This window comes from Salvelinus namaycush, chromosome 19 (genome assembly GCF_016432855.1).
Source record: "Salvelinus namaycush isolate Seneca chromosome 19, SaNama_1.0, whole genome shotgun sequence".
In the NCBI taxonomy this organism is placed as follows: Eukaryota; Metazoa; Chordata; class Actinopteri; order Salmoniformes; family Salmonidae; genus Salvelinus; species Salvelinus namaycush.
In genome coordinates, this window is record NC_052325.1 from 17,704,250 (window position 1) to 17,728,603 (window position 24,354).

Below are 24,354 nucleotides of genomic sequence, written 5' to 3' on the forward strand. Positions count from 1 at the left end.
AAGGCAAAAGTGATAACTAAGTGGCTCGGGGAACAAAACATCAATATTTTGGGTCCATGGCCAGGAAACTCCCCAGACCTTAATCCCATTGAGAACTTGTGGTCAATCCTCAAGAGGCAGGTGGACAAACAAAAACTCACAAATTCTGACAAACTCCAAGCATTGATTATGCAAGAATGGGCTGCCATCAGTCAGGATGTGGCCCAGAAGTTAATTGACAGCATGCCAGGGCGTATTGCAGAGGTCTTGAAAAGAAGGGTCAACACTGCAAATATTGACTCTTTGCATCAACTTCATGTAATTGTCAATAATGTCACGATCGTTATAAGGAGTGGACCAAGATGCAGCGTGGTATGTTTCTATCCTTTATTTTGGAAGAGAAACTAAAAGAACAAAAACAATAAAGCGAACAAACGAAACGTGTAGCTCAGAGTAGTGCTCACAGGCAACTATAGCTAGACAAGATCCCACAAAGCACAATGGGGAAATGGCTACCTAAATATGATCCCCAATCAGAGAAAACGATAAACAGCTGCCTCTGATTGGGAACCACACCAGGCCAACATAGACATACAATTCCCCTAGATAACCCACCCTTAAATCACACCCCGACCTAACCAACATAGAGAATAAACAGCTCTCTATGGTCAGGGCGTGACAAATAAAAGCCTTTGACACTTATGAAATGCTTGTAATTATACTTCAGTATTCCATAGTAAGATCTGACAGAAATATCTAAAGACACTGAAGCAGCAAACTTTGTGGAAATGAATATATGTGTCATTCTCAAAACTTTTGGCCACGACTGTATATCCCCACAACATGAGGGATGGTGCCAGGTTTCGTCCAGATGTGACGCTTGGCATTCAGGCTAAAGAGTTCAATATTGGTTTCATCAGAACAGAGAATCTTGTTTCTCATGGTCTGAGAGTCTTTAGGGACCTTTTGGCAAACTCCAAGTGGGCTGTCATGTGCTTTTTACTGAGGAGTGGCTTCCGTCTGGCCACTCTACCATAAAGACCTGATTGGTGGAGTGCTGCAGAGATGGTTGTCCTTCTGGAAGGTTCTCCCATCTCCACAGAGAAAATCTGGAGCTCTGTCAGAGTGACCATCGGGTTCTTGGTCACCTCCCTGACCAAGGCCCTTCTCCCCCGATTGCTCAGTTTGGCCGGGCAGACAGCTCTAGGAAGAGTCGTGGTGGTGCCAAACTTCTTCCATTTAAGAATGATGGAGGCCACTGTGTTCTTGGGGACCTTTCAATGCTGGAGAAATTTTTTGGTACCATTCCCCAGATCTGTGCCTCGATACAATCTTTTCTTGGAGCTTTACGGCGGTTCCTTTGACCTCATGGCTTGTTTTTTGCTCTGATGTGCACTGTCAACTGTGGGACCTCATGTAGACAGGTGTGTGCCTTTCCAATCCAATCAGTTGAATTTACCACAGGTGGACTCCAATCAAGTTGTAGAAACATCTCAAGGATGATCAATGGAGATACATTTTGAGTCTCATAGCAAAGGGTCTGAATACTTATGTAAATAAGGTATTTCTGTTTTTTATACGAATGCTCACTTCATCCATATACTGTACATCGTTATCCATTCCATTATATTTTTAAGTGATTGTCCTTAATATTGCTAAACAAAGCAGGCAATATCTTAATGCTTTGTTCTGATTCGTGATGATAATGGTATTTTCCTTGGTTTGGTCAGGTTTCAATAGCAGGTTCTGCTATTGCCACACTGCAGAAAGAGTTATCCTCTACCTCTGCACATGTCGCTCAAAAGATCATTTCGACACTCAGTTACAGACTGAGATAGGCGCTAGGTTTACAGGGGGAACGGAGCAAATGTATAAGACTTTGGAAACAAAGGTTTGTAGTCTGGAGTGTTGTGCCCTCTAAAATAACACTGTGTGGAGTCTCACCTCACTGAGTGGTATTGGTAAACCTCTTCACCATAACGCTGAAGCCACGCTACGTCCCCTTTGTTTCAGAATCCATTTGCTTCGTAAAGAAAACCTAGCTTGCTCTCCTCTTCGACCTCTTCCCTTCGTCTTCATTTATCTGTTCCCAACCTGTTGTCACAACTCTTCTTCTTTCTAGGATTAATTCTTAACTTGCGTCCATTTCACCCATGTTTCACCACTTCTAAAGTCATAGTTCAGATACTGTACTGTTTGTGACTTTTTGTAACTTACATGCATTTTAACAGATTGTTGAGACTGCAGCAGTCCCATCCCATGCAGAAGAACCAGTTATGCCACCTACTCTTGTAGCTGTAAGTATTTCTCTAGTGGCTTTATTTCAGGTCATATACGTTATTGTTGTCTATTCAAGCATCATTTCCAACTCCATCTATGTCATCTATGTCAATATTTTGTCATATTTTTAAAAAAAATATTTTTTTCAGGGCTTGAAGAACGTGACTGTGACTGAGGGTGAATCTGTGACTCTGGAATGTCAGATCACTGGTCACCCTGCCCCTGGCATCATGTGGTTCAGAGAGGACTACAGAATTGAGAGCTCCATTGACTTCCAGATCACTTATGAGAGTAAATGTGCCCGTCTGGTCATCCGCGAGGCCTTCGTAGAAGACAGCGGTCGCTTCACTTGCACTGCTACTAGCGAGGCTGGAACCATCAGTACATCCTGCTACCTGCTTGTCCAAGGTAAACAGGCAGTTTAGTTTTTTACATTCCTGTGTACAATGACTACTTACTGTTGAGGTTGAATACTGTACTGCCAAATGGTTAATTGGGTGTATTGGTTTATGAATGTGCTAATACTTGTATACATTTCTTTCTTCTAGTAACTGAGGAGATTGAGACCAGGGAAGAGATGACACAAGGGCTGACACAGCAGGAAACGATGACACAGCAGAGAACTGTCACTGTGTTTGACTTTACAACTAAAGAGAAACAGTGAGTGCCAACTATTTTCTACCACTACATTATGAATATAGTGAATCTTCACTGTTTCAGTTTTTCAAATGGGGATGAAAGAAGTTGGAGTAATCCTATTTCAGATTCATTAGTAGAGGGTCCGCTCTCAAAAGTAGAGATTTTCAAGGTTCTTTTATGCTCAACGTTTTAATGTTTCGACTAAGGCCATCGTAAGTCTAATCTTATTTCAGGCACTTTTTGAGATACATTTGCCCTAATTACTGTATATTTCCAATGTCCTTCTAGCTTTGCTGTTGAAGCAAATGAGGAGACCATGTCAGAGGTAAATGTCACCACCGCAGGTTCACCAGTAGATACTGCAGATGCTGTCGCTCCCTTCTTTGTCAAGAAGCCAACTGTACAGAAGTTGGTGGAGGGCGGAAGAGTTGTCTTTGAGTGCCAGATCGGAGGCAGCCCCAAGCCCCACATTATCTGGAAGAAGACTGGAGTGCCCCTTACTACAGGATACAGGTAGCCTACTTGTGACACATTTTCAATGAATCTCTATTGTGCATTTGTAAGAGTGTATTGATAATTGATTGTACTGTTTACAATATATGACTTATTCATCCATTAGATATAAAGTGCACTACAATAAGGAGAGTGGAGTGTGTAAATTGGAGATCTCCATGACGTTTGCTGATGATGCTGGAGAGTACTCCATCTTTGCCAGGAACCAGCTTGGAGAGGAGTCTGCCTCAGCCAGTCTACTGGAGGAAGGTCAGTCTCTTTAATCAGAATGTTGCTTAATCTCATGGACTACAAATCCAGTAATATGATGCATCCTAAATGGCACTCTGTTCCTTACATACAGTAGTGCACTACTTTTGACCAGAGCCCTATGGTCCTTGGTCGAAAGTAGTGCATTACATAGGGATTATGGTGCAATTTGGGACACACTCATTTTCTAAATCTGGGCCTGTGAAACCAGACCATAATGTCTTAACTTTTGTTTATACATTGTATATTTTGTTTACAGGGGAATATGAAGAATACATGAAGAAACATGAAATGACCTATAATACTGAAGTGACTACGGTGCAGGCGGATGTTTCCCCTGTTGTTGTGAGCGAATATGACGAGGACCAGAAGTACATCCAGAGAATGGCACAGATGCAAAGCTTTGTTAGAACGCAGGTATTTGGATGTATAAAAAAACGACACACTAACCTGGGTACCAATCTGTTTCTGCCATCATGCCACTCTTTGTCATGCCATATGACACCGAGTACAATGAGTGGAATGTTAGCACAAATCGACTGGTACCCAGGCTAGCAATGCGCTATCATTGTGACGTTATGGTATTTGATTTGTTCTCAGACACTTGTTTTGAGACAAGACATGCTTTATTCCAATGTGTTTTTACAGGAATTCCAGATTTCTTCATTTGAGGAGAGGATTATCCACGAGATTGAGATCCGCATCTTGCAGATTACCTACCAACAAATTGTGACTGAGGATCGGGAAGAGATGGTGACTGTGGCAGACCATGAGGCTGTACAGTCAGCCTTTAGTACTCCAGTTAAAAACTACAGGATCATGGAAGGAATGGGTGTTACTTTCCACTGCAAAATGGCAGGAACTCCACTACCCAAGGTAGTAAAGAAACTATGTATTTTTATTTGATAGAAAGTGTCCATTCCACTTCATTTAAAATGTATATTTTATATATTCATCAAGTTTTTCTTGTCTCTCAAAAGATCGTATGGTACAAAGATGGCAAGCGTATCCATCATGGGGGCCGTTACCAGATGGAGAGTCTTCATGATGGTAGAGCCAGCCTGCGTCTTCCTGTGGTGCTGCCAGAGGATGAAGGTGTTTACACAGCATTTGCCAGCAACATGAGGGGAAATTCTGTGAGCTCTGGGAAACTGTATGTGGAGCCCACTGCCATTGCAGTAGCTCAGCGTTACACGCCTGAACCTCAGGCAATGCAGAGAATTAGGTGAGATTTGTGTTACCAAATGTATTTTAATGTATATTTGTTTTAACATCATAAAAACAAGTATCACTGATTTTGGTATTTATTTGCTCAGGTCTCAGTCCCCAAGATCTCTGAGTCGCTCTCCCGGACGCTCTACTAGTCGCTCTCCCGGACGCTCTACTAGTCGCTCTCCCAGACGCTCTCCTGTAAGCAGGCTTGATGACACTGATGAGAGTCAGCTGGAGAGACTGTACAAGCCTGTGTTTGTCTTGAAGCCACAGTCATTCAAGTGTGCTGAAGGGCAGACTGCCAGATTTGACCTGAAAGTAGTTGGTAGACCCATGCCTGACACTTTCTGGTTCCACAATGGTAAGTGATGTGAAAACATGATACATCGTCTAGGATATGATTTATAAAATAAAATATTAAAACTATTATTCCTTTCTTTGTTATTTTCAGGACAACAAGTTGTCAATGATTACACCCACAAGATAGTGGTGAAGGAAGATGGAACTCAGTCACTGATTGTGATTCCAGCCATGCCCCATGACTCTGGAGAGTGGACGGTAGTTGCTCAAAACAGAGCTGGAAAAAGCTCTGTGTCCATAACACTTACAGTTGATGGTAAGATCTTTGTATCGTATCTGGTATACTCATTCCTCATTTTAAAGCAAAAAAATTATTGTCAGTTTGTATCGATACATCATAAACCAGGGCTTTTCAATGTCGGTCCTGGAGGGCCGAAACACTTCTGTTTTTCATCCTCTCCTTGCAGCCCTCCAGGGGCAGAATTGAAAAGCCCTGTCATATACAGTGCATTCAGAAAGAATTCAGATTCCTTGACTTTTTCCACATTCTCTTACATTACAGCCTTATTCTAAAATCGAATAAATAAGACGTTTTCCTCATCAATTTGCACACAATATCCCATAATGACAAAGCAAAAACAGGTTTTTAGAAGTTTTTGTAAATGTATAAAAATTAAAAAAAGTATTCAGACCTTTTGCTGTGAGACTCAAAATTGAACTCAGGTGCATCCTGTTTCCATTGATCATCCTTGAGATGTTTCTACAACTTGATTGGAGTCCACCTGTGGTAAATTCAATTGATTGGACATAATTTGGAAAGAAACACACCTGTTTATATAAGGTCCCACAGTTGACAGTGCATGTCATAGCAAAAACCAAGCTATGAGGTTGAAGGAATTGTCTGTAGAGCTCTGAGACAGGATTGTGTCGAGGCACAGATCTGGGGAAGGGTACCAAAAAATGGCTGTAGCATTGAAGGTCCCCAAGGACACAGTGGCCTCCATCATTCTCAAATGGAAGAAGTTTGGAACCACCACGACTCTTCCTAGAGCTAGCCAACCGGCCAAACTGAGCAATCGGCGGAGAAGGGCCTTGGTCAGGGACGTTACCAAAAGCTCTATGGTCACTCTGACATGGCTCCAAAGTTCCTCTATGAAGATGGGAGAATTTTCCAGAAGGACAACCATCTCTGCAGCACTCCACCAATCAGGCCTTTATGGTAGAGTGGCCAGACGGAAGCCACTCCTCAGTAAAAGGCATATGACAGCCCACTTGGAGTTTGCCAAAAGGCACCTAAAGACTCTCAGACCACGAGAAAGAAGATTCTCTGGTCTGATGAAACCAAGGTTGAACTCTTTAGCCTGAATGCCAAGCGTCACGTCTGGAGGAAACCTGGCACCATCCCTACGGTGAAGCATGGTGGTGGCAGCATCATGCTGTGGGGATGTTTTTCAGTGGCAGGGACTGGGAGACTAGTCAGGATAGAGGGAAAGATGAACAGAGCAAAGTACAGAGAGATCCTTGATGAAAACCTGCTCCAGAATACTCAGGACCTCAGACTGGGGTGAAGGTTCACCTTCCCTCAGGACAACGGCTCTAAGCACACAGCCAAGACAACGCAGGAGTGGCTTCCTTGAGTGGCCCAGCCAGGGCCCGAACTTGAACCCGATCGAACATCTCTGCAGAGACCTGAAAACAGGTGTGCAGCATCACTCCCCATCCAACCTGACAAAGCTTGAGAGGATCTGCAGAAATGAATGGGAGAAACTCTCCAAATGCAGGTGTGCCAGGGTTATAGTGTCATACCCAAGAAAGCTCGAGGCTGTAATCGCTACCAAAGGTGATTCAAAAAAGTACTGAGGAAATGTTCTGAATACTTATGTAAATGTGATATTTCAGTTGTAGTTTTTTTTTTATAAATGTGCATAAATTTATAAAAACCTGTTTTTGCTTTGTCATAATGGGATAATTTGTGTAGATTGATCAGAAAAAAACAATTTAATCCATTTTAGAATAAGGCTGTTACGAAACAAAATGTAGAAAAAGTCAAGGGGTCTGAATACTTTCCGAATGCACTGAACCATTGTTGAATGATAGCATTGTTCTCATGTGTGTTTCTCCATGTACAGCCAAAGAGAACCTGGTCAGACCCCAGTTTATTGAGAAGCTGAAGAACATCAGTGTCAAGAAAGGCACTCTGGTTGAGTTGGCTGTCAAAGCCATCGGAAACCCCCTGCCTGACATTGTTTGGCTGAAAAACAGTGACATCATCTCCCCACAGAAGCACCCAAATATTAAGTATGTGTTTTGCCACACCTGTTATCTCAATGTGCACATGCCTATGATATACATCATGTGCACCAAATACCTCTCCAGTCCTTATGATATGTATATTGTTACTATCTTTATATTACAGGGTTGTACTGATTTACTAACAATGATGTCTGTTGTAGGATTGAGGGCCTCAAGGGACAAGCCAAATTCTATATCCCACAATCTGTGAGTTCTGATAGTGCCTGGTACACAGCCACAGCCATTAACAAAGCTGGACGAGACACCACTCGCTGCAGGGTCAACATTGAGGTGGATGTTGCTGCACCTGAACCGGAGAGGAGACTCATTATCACCAAGGGAACCTACAAGGCCAAGGAAATTGCAGCTCCAGAGTTGGAATCCCTGCATCTCCGTTATGGCCAAGAGCAGTGGGAGGAGGCTGACCTATATGACAAGGACAAGCAGCAGAAACCGCAGTTTAAGAAGAAGCTGACTTCCGTCAGGCTGAAGCATTCTGGTGTTGTCCACTTTGAATGCAGACTGACCCCTATTGGTGATCCCACTATGGTGGTTGAGTGGTTGCTTGATGGCAAACCCCTGGCAGCTGCTAACAGATTGCGCATGGTTAATGAATTTGGCTACTGTAGTCTTGACTTTGAAGTTGCCTATGCCAGAGACAGTGGTGTTATCACCTGCAGAGCCACTAACAAATTTGGAGTTGACCAGACCTCAGCTACACTCATTGTAAAGGATGAGAAGAGCCTTGTTGAGGAGGGCAGGAGGGAAATATACAGAATTGATGAGATGGAGCGCATGGCTCACGAAGGAGGTCCTTCTGGAGTCACTGCAGATGAGTATTCAGAGAAGTCAAAGCCTGAAATTGTCCTTCTTCCCGAGCCAGCAAGAGTGTTGGAAGGTGACATTGCAAGATTCCGTTGCAGAGTGATTGGTTATCCTACACCTAAGGTCAACTGGTACCTCAATGGGCAGCTAATTCGCAAGAGCAAGAGAATGAGACTTCGCTATGATGGCATTTACTATCTTGAGATTATCGATATCAAGTTATATGATGCAGGATATGTCAAAGTGGTAGCAGAGAACCCTGAGGGCACAGCTGAGCATATGGTGATGATAGAGATCACACAGAAAGAGGACTTCAGATCTATTCTCCGTCGCATTCCTGAACCAAAGGCACATGACACTACTGAACATGGAAGAATTAGCTTTGAAGTTGTGAAGGTTGATAGACCTGCTGATGCCCAGCCTAAGGAAGTTGTCAAACTGAGGAAGACTGAAAGAGTCATTCATGAGAAGTCCACAGAAGAGACAGATGAGTTGAAGAGTAAATTTAAGCGCAGGACAGAGGAAGGTTATTATGAAGCCATCACTGCTGTGGAGCTCAAGTCCAGAAGAAAGGATGAGTCCTATGAGGATATGCTTAGGAAGAGGAAGGAAGATCTGCTTCACCATCATAAACTGTTGTCTGAGGCTAAGAACAAGAAAGACTTGGAAGAGGGAAAACTCACCATCCCCACAATCAAACCAGAGAAAGTACAGCTCTCTCCCAGCATGGAAGCTCCAAAGATCTTGGAACGCATTGCAAGCCAGACCGTGTCTCAGACTGAGGAAGTTCGCTTCAGAGTCAGAGTTGTTGGCAAACCGGAACCTGAGTGCCAGTGGTTCAAGAATGGAATCCTGCTGGAGAAGACAGATCGTATTTACTGGTTCTGGCCTGAAGACCACGTATGTGAATTAGTGGTCAGAAATGTCACAGCAGAAGACTCTGCTAGCATCATGGTCAAAGCCATGAACATTGCTGGAGAGGCTTCAAGCCAGGCATTCCTGCTGGTGCAAGGTAAATTATCTATTTCAATGCATATGAAGCTTGTATTCTACAAATAGTTAAAAGTTGTATGTAATTTTGCATAAAGAAATATAGAAAACTGTTCTATGTCTATCTTAAAAAATCATATTAAATGTGTCTTTCCTTTGTTTCACTTTAACCACGACAGTTATTACCTTTGCTCAACAACTAGAGGATGTGGAAGCTAAAGAGAAGGACACCATGGTGACCTTTGAGTGTGAGACCAGTGAGCCTTTTATCAAAGTCAAATGGCTGAAGAACAATGCAGAGATTTTCTCTGGAGACAAATACAGGATGCACTCAGACAGAAAGGTTCATTTCCTTTCTGTACTGATTATCAGCATGAAGGACGATGCAGAATACAGTTGTGCTGTTATTGAAGATGACCACATCAGGACCACTGCCAGACTCAATGTGGAAGGTTGGCAGTTTTTCTTACTATACTATATCACTTTCACGGACTTCAACAGTTATTTTCAACTGTGAAAATAGGGACGTTGGAATACGTTAAAACCCTCTGAAACAGTTTAACTTAAAATGTTCCTATTGTGCAGGTGCTTCACTGTCAATTGTGAAGAGGCTGGAGAACATTGAAGTGCCTGAGACCTACTCTGGGGAGTTTGAGGTAGAATTGTCTCGAGAGGATGCTGAAGGTACATGGTACTTCAATGACAAGGAAATCACGCCCAGCAGCAAATATGTTACCTCCTACCGCCGTGGACGCCATACCTTGTCTGTCAAAGACATCAAGAAAGAAGATCAGGGAAAATATACATTCAAAATTTACGATATGCAGACCAGTGCCTCCCTGAAGATGAAACGTGAGTTGTGACTTTGTTATTAGAGTGGTTAGCTTCTTCTCTTATTCTCAAGACAACCATTACTGTTGAAAAGGTGGGATGAACAGCATAACAATGTCAATGTCTTTTCCTTCAGTGCGCCCTGTGACACTGATGCAACCCCTCACTGACCTGACAATCTGCGAGGGTGACATTGCTCAATTAGAAGTGCGATTCTCTCAGGAAAACGTTGAGGGAACATGGATGAAGAATGGCCAAGCAATCTCCGCTACAGATTGCATCCATATCGTTATCGACAAACTGGTCCACAAGCTGCTTGTTGAAAATGTGAGCAGAGACGATGCTGCAACATACTCCTTCTTTGTCCCAGCTCAGGATATCTCCACCTCTGGGAAGTTGAACATTCAAAGTAAGCAACTTTTATCAGTTTAATTATATTCATATTGGTTTAATTATATTGTGAATCACCAGATTTTTTAAATTATTTTTTTCCCGTTTTACAGCGGTTGAAATTTTGAGCCCACTCACTGATGTTACCGCAGTTGAGGGCACCAAGGCTGTTATTGAGACTAAAATCTCTGCTGCTGATGTTACCTCTGTGAAATGGTTACACAATGACAAGCTTGTGATGCCCAGCGAGAGAATCCAGATGCTTGCAAAGGGATCCAAACAGCACCTGGTATTCCACAGGACCTTTGCCACTGATGAAGGAACCTACAAGCTATGTGTTGGCAAAGCTGACTCTAGCTGTAAACTGACTATTGAAAGTATGTTTTTTTTACTGTGTTGCAAGTTCATTCAGACCCCATTTATACAGACCCTATTCAACTTATTTTGTTATTTTACAGAAATTCATATCATGAAGCATATGGAGGATCAAGTTTGCACAGAGACCCAGAATATAACATTTAAAGTCGAGGTTTCCCACCCTGGCATTGCCGCTGTGTGGACATTCAAGAAACAAGAACTCAAAGCTGGTCCAAAGCACAAGATTGAGGCCAAGGGCAAGAATTACAGTATGACTGTCATTAACACCATGAAGGATGAAGAGGGGCAATACACATTCGCTGCTGGTGAACAAACATCCAGTGCTAAGATTACTGTGTCAGGTATGTTTAATGTCTTCATGATATTGTACATAAACTCCTTCTGAAAAGATTAATTGATTTCCACTGCACTGACTCAAAGTTGTCTGCTGAGTTGGAACCGATTAGGGTGTTTTCACATATAGTAATTTTTAAAAGAACCAATCTCAGTCCTCTTTAAAGTGATCTCTGGAGTAAAACATTCCAACATTCCCTCAATGCAATCGGGGTTTTTACAAAGTGCAGGAAAACCCATTCCATCAGAATGTGCTATCGCACAGCTAGATACATTTTGGAAGCTAATATATTGCATTTAGTTAAAAAATAAGACATAATAATTGTAATCAGAAGATACTATTACCATGTAAATGTTATTGATAACATAATAAATAGCAGCAGAATAAATGCAGATTAAATAATGCTGTAATTTAAAATTGTACACCCAATGTAAGCTACTAACCCTTTAAGAAGAATTGATTTTGTACCCTGTTGTGATACTCAACAAATATGTTGATGTCTTCTCACACTATTCAACCCCCACAATCGAAAAAACAGTTTATGAAGCTCTCTTAGCCTATAGGTCACATATTGCAAACAAATATTCGTAACTAAAAATACCACACATATTTAGGAAATTCTGTGCATCCTTGACAATCGCTTTTATTTCACCTTTATTTAACCAGGTAGGCCAGTTGAGAACAAGTTGTCATTTACAACTGCGACCTGGCCAAGATAAAGCATAGCAGTGTGACAAAAACAGCAGCACACAGTTACACATAAACAAATGTACAGTCAATAACACAATAGAAAAATCTATGTACAGTGTGTGCAAATGTAGAAGAGTAGGGAGGTAAGGCAATAAATAGGCCATGGAGGCGAAATAATTACAATTTAGCATTAACACTGGAGTGATAGATGTGCAGATGATGATGTGCAAGTAGAGATACTGGGGTGCAACAGAGCAAGAGGATAAGTAACAATATGGGGATGAGGTAGTTGGGAGTGCAATTTACAGATTGGCTGTGTACAGGTACAGTGATCGGTAAGCTGCTCTGACAGCTGATGCTTAAAGTTAGAGAGGGAGATATGAGACTCCAGCTTCAGTGATTTTTGCAATTCGTTCCAGTCATTGGCAGCAGAGAACTGGAAGGAAAGGCGGCCAAAGGAAGTGTTGGCTTTGGGGGTGACCAGTGAAATATACGGGTGGGTGTTGCTATGGTGACCAGTGAGCTGAGATAAGGCGGGGCTTTACCTAGCATAGACTTAGAGATGACCTGGAGCCAGTGGGTTTGGCGACGAATATGTAGTGAGGACCAGCCAACGACAGCATACAGGTCGCAGTGGTGGGTAATATATGGGGCTTTGGTGACAAAACGGATGGCACTGTGATAGACTACATCCAATTTGCTGAGTAAAGTATTGGAGGCTATTTTGTAAATGACATCGCCAAAGTCAAGGATCGGTAGGACAGTCAGTTTTACAAGGGTATGTTTTACAGCATGAGTGAAGGAGGCTTTGTTGCGAAATAGGAAGTCGATTCTTGATTTAATTTTGGATTGGAGATGCTCCTCTGGAAGGAGAGTTTACAGTCTAACCAAGTGATCTAGCCGAGTGATCATAGGGTCCAGTGAGTAGCTAGGCGAGCTGGAGACATGGCGATTCAGACAGCTAGCGGGCCGGGGATAGCAGGCTAGCAGAAGGGCCTTCGGGGGATGTCGCAACGGAAGAGCCTGTTGAAACCCCCTCGGACGGTTACGTCGGCAGACCAGTCGTGATGGATCGGCGGGGCTCCGTGTCGGCAGTAAAAGGGTCCAGGCCAATTGGCAAAATAGGTATTGTAGCCCAAGAATTGGCTGATGGACCTCTTCAGCTAGCTGGGAGATGGGCCTAGCTCCAGGCTAGCTCCAGGCTAACTGGTGCTTGCTTTGGGACAGAGATGTTAGCCAGGAGTAGCCACTCGGATAGCAGCTAGCTAGCTGCGATGATCCGGTGTAAAGGCTCAGAGCTTGCGGTAGAAATCCGGAGATGTGGTAGAGAAAAAGCAGTCCGATATGCTCTAGACAGCTAGCGGGCCGTGGCTAGTAGGCTAGCAGATGGGCCTTCCGGGGATGTCGCAACGGAGGAGCCTGTTGAAACCCCCTCAGACGGTTACGTCGACAGACCAGTCGTGATGGATCGGCGGGGCTCCGTGTCGGCAGTAAAAGGGTCCAGGCCAATTGGCAAAATAGGTATTGTTGCCCAAGAATTGGCTGATGGACCTCTTCAGCTAGCCGGGAGATGGGCCAAGCTCGAGGCTAGCTCCAGGCTCACTGGTACTTGCTTCGGGACAGAGACGTTAGCCAGGAGTAGCCACTAGCCAGGATAGCAGCTAGCTAGCTGTGATGATCCGGTGTAAAGGTTCAGAGCTTGTGGTAGGAATCCGGAGATGAGATGTGGTCGAGAAAAAGCAGTCCAATATGCTCTGGGTTGATATCGCGCTGTGCAGACTGGCAGGAATTGACCGGGCTGAGGCTGGCTGATGTCCGAGGTAACGGTGATGACCGCTAGCAGTGGCTAACTGACTAGGGGGGTTCCGGTTCTATAGTGTATAGAACCGGAACATGGGGGTTCTGATGGGGGTTCCGGTTCTATAGTGTAAAAAATAGCAGATCCGTACCACATTGGGTGAGGCGGGTTGTAGGAGAGTATGTTCAGTCCGTAGATGGAAATTGAGATTAAAATATATATACGAAGAAAAATATATATATACACATGGGACAGGACAAGACAAACAGATGTCTGACTGCCACGCCATCTTGGATGGATATTCATCGCTAATTAATATCAACAAACCTGCACATCATCATTTTCTCTCTTTTGTGGCACTATTGTGAGGGGTTATGGCAGGGGAAACGGTGTTGCAGTAGTCTATTGTGAGGGGTTATGGCAGGAGAAACGGTGTTGCAGTAGTCTATTGTGTGGTGTTTATGGCAGGGGAAACGGTGTTGCAGTAGTCTGTGTGTGGTGTTTATGGCAGGGGAAACGGTGTTGCAGTAGTCTAGTGTGAGTGTTTATGGCAGGGGAAACGATGTTGCAGTAGTCTATTGTGTGGTGTTTATGGCAGGGGAAACGGTGTTGCAGTAGTCTGTGTGTGGTGTTTATGGCAGGGGAAACGGTGTTGCAGTAGTCTATGTGTGGTGTTTATGGCAGGGGAAACGGTGTTGCAGTAGTCTGTGTGTGGTGTTTATGGCAGGGGAAACGGTGTTGCAGTAGTCTATTGTGTGGTGTTTATGGCAGGGGAAACGGTGTTGCAGTAGTCTATTGTGTGGTGTTTATGGCAGGGGAAACGGTGTTGCAGTAGTCTATTGTGTGGTGTTTATTTTTACATTTTTATGGCAGGGGAAATGGTGTTTATGGCAGGGGAAATGGTGTTGCAGTAGTCTATTGTGTGGTGTTTATGGCAGGGGAAACGGTGTTGCAGTAGTCTATTGTGTGGTGTTTATGGCAGGGGAAACGGTGTTGCAGTAGTCTGTGTGTGGTGTTTATGGCAGGGGAAACGGTGTTGCAGTAGTCTATTGTGTGGTGTTTATGGCAGGGGAAACGGTGTTGCAGTAGTCTGTGTGTGGTGTTTATGGCAGGGGAAACGGTGTTGCAGTAGTCTAGTGTGAGTGTTTATGGCAGGGGAAACGATGTTGCAGTAGTCTATTGTGTGGTGTTTATGGCAGGGGAAACGGTGTTGCAGTAGTCTGTGTGTGGTGTTTATGGCAGGGGAAACGGTGTTGCAGTAGTCTATGTGTGGTGTTTATGGCAGGGGAAACGGTGTTGCAGTAGTCTGTGTGTGGTGTTTATGGCAGGGGAAACGGTGTTGCAGTAGTCTATTGTGTGGTGTTTATGGCAGGGGAAACGGTGTTGCAGTAGTCTATTGTGTGGTGTTTATGGCAGGGGAAACGGTGTTGCAGTAGTCTATTGTGTGGTGTTTATGGCAGGGGAAACGGTGTTGCAGTAGTCTGTGTGTGGTGTTTATGGCAGGGGAAACGGTGTTGCAATAGTCTAGTGTGAGGGTTTATGGCAGGGGAAACGGTGTTGCAATAGTCTAGTGTGAGGGTTTATGGCAGGGGAAACGGTGTTGCAGTAGTCTAGTGTGAGGGTTTATGGCAGGGGAAACGGTGTTGCAGTAGTCTATTGTGTGGTGTTTATGGCAGGGGAAATGGTGTTGCAATAGTCTAGTGTGAGGGTTTATGGCAGGGGAAATGGTGTTGCAATAGTCTAGTGTGAGGGTTTATGGCAGGGGAAACGGTGTTGCAGTAGTCTATTGTGTGGTGTTTATGGCAGGGGAAATGGTGTTGCAATAGTCTATTGTGTGGTGTTTATGGCAGGGGAAACGGTGTTGCACTAGTCTATTGTGTGGTGTTTATGGCAGGGGAAACGGTGTTGCAGTAGTCTGTGTGTGGTGTTTATGGCAGGGGAAACGGTATTGCAGTAGTCTATTGTGTGGTGTTTATGGCAGGGGAAACGGTGTTTCAGTAGTCTATTGTGTGGTGTTTATGGCAGGGGAAACGGTGTTGCAGTAGTCTATTGTGTGGTGTTTATGGCAGGGGAAACGGTGTTGCAGTAGTCTATTGTGTGGTGTTTATGGCAGGGGAAACGGTGTTGCAGTAGTCTATTGTGAGGGTTTATGGCAGGGGAAACGGTGTTGCAGTAGTCTATTGTGTGGTGTTTATGGCAGGGGAAACAGTGTTGCAGTAGTCTGTGTGTGGTGTTTATGGCAGGGGAAACGGTGTTGCAGTAGTCTGTGTGTGGTGTTTATGGCAGGGGAAACGGTGTTGCAGTAGTCTATTGTGTGGTGTTTATGGCAGGGGAAACGGTGTTGCAGTAGTCTGTGTGTGGTGTTTATGGCAGGGGAAACGGTGTTGCAGTAGTCTATTGTGTGGTGCGGGAATAATGACAAGTTAAACTGGGGAGATTTGTGTTCACATTGACCTAAAAAAGGGAACCAGACAGGGGAATTCAAGTGAACCGAACTCAGACAACCTCTCGAGATGGTCTCAGTTGGGTTCGCTTCAGGGGCTCTTTTGAGGGGTCTGAGTTCCTTTGGAGTGTTCACACTGCACAAAAAATTCAGCGAACTGCACTGAGTTTACAAAAATAGCCTGAAAGGGAACAAGTCTAAAAACATCCTTAATTCCTTATTTCCATCATATTTATGATTATAACTCCACCTTTCACTACTACTTTCACTTTTAGCCTGTTATATAAAACTAAACCGTGTCTCCATGTTCCCAGGTGGTGCCATAAACAGACCACTCCAGGACGTGACTGTGGCTGAGTCTCAGACAGCTGAGCTGGAGTGTGACGTGGCCAACCCAACTGCTGAGGGCAAGTGGCTGAAGGATGGACAACCTGTGGACTTCAGTGACAATGTCAAACATGTGAAAAATGGAGCTGTCAGACGTCTTGTTATTACCATAACTAGACCCCAGGACATCGGTGAATACACTTACCAGGTTGCAAACTCCAAGACAACAGCCATCCTGAGGGTTGAGTGTAGGTGTTACCTTTAGAGCAGAAATGTTTTGTTTGTTTTCAACTGGCATTAATATATGACTATCATATGATTACTATATGCCTGCTGTTATGTAATGTTTATGTTTGATTTCATAGCTGTGAAAGTCAAGAAAACCCTGACGAACCAAACTGTCACTGAGACACAGGAGGCAGAGTTCAGTCTCGAGCTCAGCCACAAGAATGTGAAGGACTCACAATGGATTAAGAATGGTGTAGAGATCCAACCTAGTGAGAAACATGAAATCACAAATGATGGCATGGTCCACACCTTGAAGATCAAGAACTGCGACACACGTGATGAATCAGTTTATGGATTCAAACTTGGAAAACTATCTGCTAATGCCAGATTGAACGTTGAGAGTAAGTTAAAATATTAACTGTCACAAATTGATGTATACAATCAAGTATACAAATGTATCTATACTTGAGATGTTTCTACTTACCCTTTGAGGTTTTTGACTCTTGTCAATCTTTTTTTCAGCAATTAAAATTGTTAAGAAGCCTAAAGATGTGACATCACTATTGGATGCCACTGCCTCTTTTGAGCTGAGCCTGTCTCATGATGACATCCCTATCAAATGGATGTTCAATAACGTTGAGCTTAAACCAAGTGAAAACATCAAAATGCTGTCTGAGAGAAAAGCTCACAAGCTGATCATCCAGAATGTGAAGACTAACAACCATGGAGAGTACACTGCTGTAGTTGGAAACCTGCAATGCAGTGCATCTTTACATGTTGAAGGTCGGTATTGCGTTTGTGATGAATAGACTAGAGTACTGGGTATATGATCGCCGAATACTCAATTGATACCTTTTACGTAAATTTTGATTTAATGTGATTTTTCCAGCTCTGCGTGTCACAAAACCCATCAAGAACATTGAAGTCCCAGAGACCCAGGTGGCCACTTTTGAATGCGAAGTGTCACATTTCAATGTCCCATCCACCTGGCTGAAGAATGGAGTGGAGATTGAAATGAGTGACAAGTTCAGGATTGTGGTGCAGGGCAAACTTCACCAGCTCAAGATCATGAACACTGGCAGTGAAGACTCTGCAGAATACACCTTTGTCTGTGGAAATGACAGAGTATTTGCCACTTTGACTATCAATGGTAAGTTCACTCTTCATTATCAAGGAAGTAATCCCCAATCATATTGTCAGTATTGATTGTAACATTTTGTCTCATTTCCTTAGCCATTTTGATCACCAACATGCTGGAAGACCTCAATGCACAGGAGAAAGACACCATCACATTTGAAGTGAATGTCAACTATGAGGGCATCACCTACAAGTGGCTGAAGAATGGTGTTGAGATTCGCTCCACTGACAGATGCCAGAGCCGCACCAAACAGCTAACTCACTCTCTCACCATCCGAAATGTTCATTTTGGTGATGGTGCAGAGTACAAGTTTGTGGCTGGTTCTGCTGCGTCAGTAGCAAAGCTTTATGTTGATGGTATGTTCTTATTTTTCTTACATTTTCTAAAACAAGGTTTTCCTTGATATTTCACAAACTTAAGTCTTATTTCTGTGCCCTCTTTGTGTTTTAGCTCGCATTATTGAATTCACCAAGCATATCAAAGATATCAAGATCACAGAGAAGAAGAGGGCCACTTTTGAATGTGAGATCTCTGAGCCTAATGTTCAGGTGACGTGGATGAAAGATGGACAGGAACTGGACATTTCCGAAAGGTATGTCTTATTACCAGGAATATTAGACCAGGTAAAGATAGTAATGGATATCACTATATTCTACAACGGGTCGGTCAAAACAAGCATTGTGATTGGTTGAGACGTGTTCTAAGCCATACTAAAAAAACTGTTTAGCATGGGTAAAACTATGACGCAAAAATGTGAATCTTGTTTTCTGTTAATCTGAGAAATCCCTGCTCATCCACAGCCTCATCAGCTCAACCAGACAATTCATTAACTTGATCTCCACGGTTGTACAAACGTTGCTGTTTATCTCTCGACATAGTTTCAATATTGATATTCGATCTCCGCTCTCCAATTGACAATTAACATGTCAGGAGGAGACTGACATCTTTTCTCAGCCAGTCGAAATCATGAATCAGCATAATTTTTATGGATATATACAAATAAATATCAATAGAAAAACAGGTAAAATGAAATGCAGCTAATTTGGTGTTATTCTAGCTGCACGTTTCGACGTGACTGTGTTAGCCGTAGTTGGCTAGCTAGCAAGCAAGGGATTTGTCAGCCAGCATGGCAACAGAACATTTAGAACGAACGACTGGGTAGCGTCCATAGATATAGAATTACAAGACTTCACTCTGGCAACCTAACCAATAGAATGAACAGACATCTTTTCTCAGCCAGTCATGAATCGCCATAATTTTTATGGATATATACAAAGACATGTCAATAGAGAAACAGGTCAAACGTCATGAAATGCAGCTAGTTTGCTGTCTTTCCAACTTCAGTTTGATGTGATTGCTTTAGCTGTGTAGTTGGCTAGCTCCTCTGAACAGTGTCCTGACGAGCACATTTTCTATGCCAGGTGAAATCGCGCATCATAAACTCATTGTTATGGATGTATCCAAAACAGCTTAAAAAAACGCAAATACAGCTACTTTGCTGTTATTCTAGCTTCCCTGTCTGACCTGACTGTGTTAGCCATAGTTGGCTAGCTAGCAAGCAAGGGATAATAGCATTGCCAACCAGTGTGGCAACAGAACTTTTAGAACGAACGACTGCGTCACGTCCATAGATATAGAACAAAAATAATCTCTGGCAACATAACAGCAACCATAGATGTGTCAGGACTAGGCCTATATTTATGTTGAGGGATTAAATAGTAGCCTATGAATACATTTATTAAAATAACGTTTTTTATTTCATTGGTAACCTATTGTAGAAAAGCAATTGTACACACGAGGTTGTGCTGAATGACAATACTTGAATCCGCCTCGAACTTATGACCGCAGCACAGCCGTGCTAAAAAAGTAGTTTTTTAATTTTTTTATTTAACCAGGAAGGGCTCATTGAGATTTAAAATCTCTTTTTCAAGAGCGTCCTGGCCAAGATAGGCAGCACCAAGTCATTACAAAAATTACAGACAGACAACATGAAAAACTGGTTTAGCACTCCCTCTGGTGTACAATTGCTTCGATCGAATCTTAACTATTCATTTGTATCCTAACTGTTATTTCTAAATGCCTTGACAGATACACTGTATCCACTGAGGAATTCCTGCACCGTCTAATGATCCAGTCAGTCTGCATGTCTGATGCCGGAGGGTACTCTGTAATCGCTGGTGCAAGCATGTCAAAGGCTCATCTCACCGTGGAGGGCAAAGATGTCTGCATTACAGAACCTGCTGAGAAGAAAATGACGGTGAATATAAATATGACACATTTTTATATACAGAAAGAAAAACAAACTTTTTCTTATCAATTTAAACAGTATTAATATGATTATTAATTTATAGGTTGTTGAGAAACAAAGAACAACGTTCGAGTTTGAAGTCAATAAGGATGACATTGAAGGTCGCTGGCTGAGGAACGGCATTGAGCTCCAGTTTTCCGTTGACCAGAGGTTCAGCTATGCATGCATTAGAAAGCTCCATCGTCTGACCATTACTGAGACCTGCAGAAGTGATGCAGGAGAATACACCTTCATCGCCGGCAGGAACAGCAGGGTGGTGACACTTCATGTCAACAGTAAGTCAAACTTCATGATATACCTTTACCGTAGTAACTGTGCAGTTACATGTCATTGCCTGTAGAGGGCATAGCAGTGCCCTCCTATCAGAGTAGAAGCATGGCAAGTATAGACTGGATAGATACAGCATGACATTTTTTAACAGCTGGAATCAAAGTGATGATGACCAAGGTTTATTCCTCAGTCTTCCATCTTTCTTCATATAATTTATTTGCAATAATTGTTTTCATTTTAATTTAGTCCCTGAGCCACCTCAGATCATTAACCACATGCAGCCCCTGTCTGTGGAGTCCGGCAAACCTGCTCGCTTCTCTGTGGAAGTGACTGGCGTCCCCCAGCCCCAGGTGTTCTGGTACAAGAACTCCCAGGCTCTCTCCCCTGGCTTCAAGTGCAAGTTCCTGCGTGATGGGAATGAACACTGTCTGCTGCTCATTGAAGTGTTCCCAGAGGACGCGGCGGTCTACAATTGTGAGGTCAAGAATGAGGGTGGTGTTGCCACCAGTTCAGCTGCACTGAATGTCGAAGGTAACCATTACATTTTTGTGTGATAATAACGCCAAGTCAAGGAAAATTATGACACAACAGAAGACCATTTGTTGTCAAAAGCTAGTTGTAAAGGTACATCATTCATACAAATGTAATGCATTCATTATATGATTATGTTATCGTATCAACATTTTGAAGAGGGCTAAGATTCCCATGGTGTGTTTGTTTAGTCGCAGAAGATATTACCTCACAAATAAAGAACTGAAATGGTTGGCTGATTTGTTTTTATTTCAGTCTCAGAAGTAGTTTCTCCTGATACTGGAGCTCCTCTGTCCCCACCTACCATTGTCTCACCAATCAGCAACACCTCAACCACTGAGGGAGAGTCAGCCAGATTCCAGTGCAAAGTTTCTGGAGAAGGTATTTTACACATTACATTGTTGGAATAAAATGTAATTTAGTGAATTTCTGGAATTTAATTCATAATTGTAATAATTGTAATAAGTATACCTTTTATTATGTGTTATTGTCCTTGGTGCATTAGAAGGTGAGGCACTTTATCATAAATCCATAGTTAGAAACATACCTTGATGTTTCAGTCATAGACATTCATCAGACAGAGCAAATTTGCCAGTCAGAAATTTTCAAGAGTAATATACTTTTAATTCATTTTGTATGTATATTTTCACATTTGCTCACAATTATTATTAATGAATCATAACATTTGATCATAAAAATAGTTTTCATCTAATTGAATCCTTTCTTCTACATTCGTAGCTCTAAAGATATCCTGGTTCCGTGGTGAGAAAGAAATGAAGCAGTCAAACTTCTTTAAGATGTCTACGTTTGATAACACCTGCCAGCTGGAGATCACCAGAGTGTACTCTGAGGATGAGGGGGAATACACCTGTGTTGCCAGAAACCCAGCAGGAATGGTCACATGCTCTGCACATTTGAAACTTGATGGTGAGTTTGCATAACTTTCTGTAACCACATGGTTTCCTATTATTTTGATGATGTTTTGATGTAAGCCTAGAATGCGTAGGTTGGGCACAAGTAGTCAAACGATACGTATTTTCACCAGAAATACAGTGTATATTCAATATATAACATGATTATTCAGTATCCTCTTAAATTAAGATACTCTTTTTCTTTCACTAGAAATATACAACTTGGATATGTGTATCTGTATTCATGCCATAAAAATGCTAATATTCAATTCATTGAACAAGCTTCCTTTCAGGGCAAAAACAAATTACGGATATTACATCCGATTCTCAAAAGCATGTCTCATCCAGTATTTCAACAAGCTTGTCAAGTGTAAAGAAGGAGCAAATTGCCCAAAGGCCCACTTTTATTCACCCAATAGAAATCTGCATGGTTCAGCATGGTGAAGTGGCCAGGTTTCATGCTTGTGTATCCAGCATGCCAAATCCAGAGATTAGCTGGTATCATAACCAGCAGCCAATTAAGCCTACTAAAGATATTGTTTTTCATTCTGATGAGATGACAAACACCACCACACTAATTATAGTTGCTGCTTTCTCTGAGCATGCTGGACAAAACACTTGCAAAGCAACCAATAATGCTGGAGAGGCGGTGTGCACAGCAGCCCTTGCAGTAACCAAAGAAGAAGGTAACTTGTTTTTTACCTCGAACTAGCCAGTGATTTTACCACACAGTGTAATTATCTATTACATTTCACGAATTTCCTTTCTCCAACCAACACCTCTCATTAAACTATCCAAACGACTTCCTTCTTCTTGAAAGAAACCCATTTTTCCCATATTTTTGTTTACTAACCTCACAATTTGTACCTCACAATTTAGAATAGCATAAATGTGTTAGTCACTTCTTTAGTTCTAATACCTAGATGCTTCAGTAGAACACATTTCCTTCTTTTCATTCTTCTGTCACTCCTTGCTCTCCTTGCAGCTTGAGTAGGTGGTACATTCTCCTTCTGTCATTCCTCTTTCTCGCTCCTTTCTGTCCTTGGTTGTGAAATCCCTCTCAGCGATAGCTCTGTGTACTGTGCATGTTGTAGCCTATACTATCTGGAGTTGAATCCAACTGTCAAACTGCTTTGTTTGTTTGTACCATCAAAGTGGAAACATGGTCATATGATTGTAATCAGTGAAAGAGTTTGAGTTAAAATAGTTAGCATAACCTTTGTCCAGCAGGATGTCACTTCAAGGAAATTACATCTGAGCTAAGCATTAAGTCCAATATTCCTCCTTGAAATGAGCATTCTCAAAATTTATAGATGGATCAGTTCAGTATCTTTTTCTTAATTTTTTAAAAACTAGCCTCTCACATACAGAGGATGGAATGAAGCCAAAATGGAAGGGAATTGGTACCCATCATCATCTTAGATTACTGTCTTAGCTGACAGCAACTCTTCATTTCCTTTACAGTAACCAATATGAAGGAAGAGATTGAAGCAACCATTGAGCAAGAAGTCAAAGGTAACTCATTTACTCTTTATTACTGAAATGTACTTAATCTATCTCTTAGTTGAATGACATGAACCTGAGCATATTGATAAGTGATTTCTGAATGTTCACAGTGCATGCAAGCAGTCAAAATGTTTTTGATGGAAAATGTTTATCTTATGTATTCTTCAATATCCACATAATGTTGTCCTTGTAATATGTTATTGGTTATTGTATAGCAGGCACTGATGAAAACTGCTTGCTTTTAGATGTTTTAGAGAAAAAAAATGTGGGCATCTATCAATCTTATCCTTCACGCATGAGGGTTCCTACTGTAATGTAATGGTTCCCCAAAAAGGGGCAGGATGGGTATCTTTTAAAGTTTACAGACCACAGGAAACTATCCTTTAAAAGATATGGAAATAGCCACATCTTTTAATTGCTTCTTAAAGTGTCTTGCCTCTGGAACTCTTCTTCCTCCTGCAAATATTTCTTAGACTGGCTTGCAGAAAGTGGTATGTGATTAATTGTTGTTTGCTTTTTAAATAACATGATTATACCTGTAAACTATATTAGTTCGAATAAACGCCTTCTCATACAATTCTAGAGCTGCTCTTACAAGTTGTACTTATTTGTATAATTTGAGAGCCATGTTTCTCATTAAATGTTTTTGAATAATTTACCCTCATCTAAAGGATTAGAAAGGGCGTTTATTCATCTTTCTGCAAGTCAGGTAAGGAATATTTAGCTAAATCATACACTAAGTTAAGCGAAAGCAAGCTTATTTTAAAAAACAATTCAGCTTATTTTGCAATAATTATGCTTTTTAAGAAATTTATGTTCTGAAGAAATGTCCACAGAAGAAGGAACAAAACATCCAGCAATTTTCGTGTCAGAATCTTTAAAAAAGAATCAAGTCTTGCGTTTATTCGAACAAATATGGTGAGTGAAATAGTTTTTTATGGCTTTGTGACTTGCTGCATGTAATTCAATATTTTCATTAATATTCATTTCAA

At 42.1% G+C, this 24,354-nt stretch overlaps 1 pseudogene; it reads left to right on the top strand.

Annotated features, from left to right (window-relative positions):
- Positions 1-24,354, top strand: part of LOC120063920 — a 178,527-nt pseudogene that overhangs the window by 7,917 nt on the left and 146,256 nt on the right.